The sequence below is a fragment of the Diadema antillarum genome, unplaced genomic scaffold (genome assembly GCF_040938485.1).
Source record: "Diadema antillarum isolate AM-2024a unplaced genomic scaffold, OU_Dant_1.0 seq00001791_RagTag, whole genome shotgun sequence".
Taxonomy (NCBI): Eukaryota; Metazoa; Echinodermata; class Echinoidea; order Diadematoida; family Diadematidae; genus Diadema; species Diadema antillarum.
This window is the reverse complement of record NW_027272469.1, coordinates 178700-180489: the sequence shown is the minus strand read 5'-3', so window position 1 is coordinate 180489 and position 1790 is coordinate 178700. Positions and strand designations below refer to the sequence as shown.

The window sequence follows — 1790 nt, the reverse complement described above, 5'->3', positions numbered from 1 at the left end:
TTTTTTCGGACACTATTGAATTCTGTAATCTTCGTAGGTCTATAATATTACTTGATGAAAATTGATTGACGACAAGGTCACTAATGATGGGAAGAAGAGTGTTAATCCAAATAAGGCAACATAATAGAGAACTTATATCATCTCTGTCGGGAATATTTCCTTTAAACTAAAGTCTTGTATACCAAAGTCAACATTGATGCTGCACGTAATGTTCAAAGGGCAACCTGCCATTCGCACGTGTCCCATAGATCACTGTGCACTGTGGTGTGTTGAACGCGCATGTCAACTGGGACAGAATTGATCGATCTCGTCGTTACGAACACCTCCGCAGCCACCGAGGTAGCGTGGCCGAGCGGTCTAAGGCGCTGGTTTAAGGCACCAGTCATTTCGATGGCGTGGGTTCGAATCCCACCGCTGCCACAGCTTTTTTGTCAAAATCGACAACATGATTTTACGTTTTCTGTATGAAAACCACTCCATAAAATACGGGGGAGCTGACCTGTCCAGGCATCCTGAACTGCCGCTGGGTCTGAGCAAGGAGGACTTGCTCAAGAAGGAGGAGAAATCATGCAACTATCTATTTGTCCCCTTTTCCTTTCAGATGTATAATCCATGTATGCCGTGGAGAAGTTATACGCTCTATCCAATGTGTTCATAACTTACTTTGACGAAGAGAGTATAATTCTCTTGCAGTATGTGAATTTTTCCTAAATCCCATCAGACACTCAGTAGCGAATACGTAGTAGTTTGCTTTCCCTTCCAATTTTCAGGAACAAAAATGTGCAAAGAACAGGACATGCGAAGAAAAGTCAGTTTTTAAAAGGAGCAAAAAGTACTTCTTTGATTGTAGAGAAAGCATTGATACGCAGAACGGCGCATTTGTGCTGCAATTACTTATCTGTAGTCCGAAATTTCACTGCTAAACCAAGGGTGCCGAAGGGGATTAAAAGTTAACTTTGCGTGAAATACTAAGATTCCCTTTTCCCGTCCACTGGCATTAATTTGAAGAAAACTCGAAGAATTTGTTTTTCTTTGAAATACCGTACAAAATTGCTAGAATTAAGAACTACTTCTTCGGTCGCCTTGCCCAAACTCGATGAAAAAGCGGTTTGGAGCATGGGAAATCAAAGGCATTGGAATTCTCATACTAGTATCCGCATGTCATGCTGTAGAACGTATAACCTACGCATGAATAATCATAGTTTGATTTTACTTAGGTTAGCCTGCAGAGTAAATCCTCTGGTTTTCCAGAGGGCTGTGTCGTTATTATTACCCTATAGCGCTGTCATGTACCCAAGCAGTTACACCTATTATACAGATTGAGAGGGACATGATGGGTACAAACGCCCCCGTCAAAGGAGGTAAAAAAATCGGCAGAACCTGAAACTTGCACCTCCATTTGATAAATCAAAGAGTCTTACAAATCCACGCCCTGTCCACGAGTATACCACACTGCCCCCACTTGCTCAAATTGCGATGGGATTCCACTTCTTGTCCACAATACAACGCCTTGCTGGTCTGTGGCAAAGAATGAAGTAAATGAGAAATTGTTTATAATGCACGACTAATTGAAATCACAGAGCGTATTTCTTGATATTGGAGAACAGCATTCGTCTATCAAAGCGACAGTGGGGAGCAGTTCTGTCTGATACTCCGTTGAAGCTTTGAAGCTAACCCTTTGTTTTTATGGTTGTTTCCAGGAACATCTTAATCAGGAGAAGGAGATTATAAAAGAAGAGAAATAAAGGAGGGTCCTGGTTTTGAAAACACTAAAAATCTTCAATCGTTTC

The 1790-nt window shown here is 41.5% G+C and overlaps 1 non-coding gene across 1 annotated transcript; it reads left to right on the top strand.

The window, feature by feature from the left end:
* The first annotated feature begins 338 nt into the window (after positions 1-338).
* On the top strand, positions 339-420 carry Trnal-aag (transfer RNA leucine (anticodon AAG)). Its single transcript has one exon. It is a non-coding gene; the product is annotated as a tRNA-Leu (tRNA).
* Positions 421-1790: the final 1370 nt, after the last annotated feature.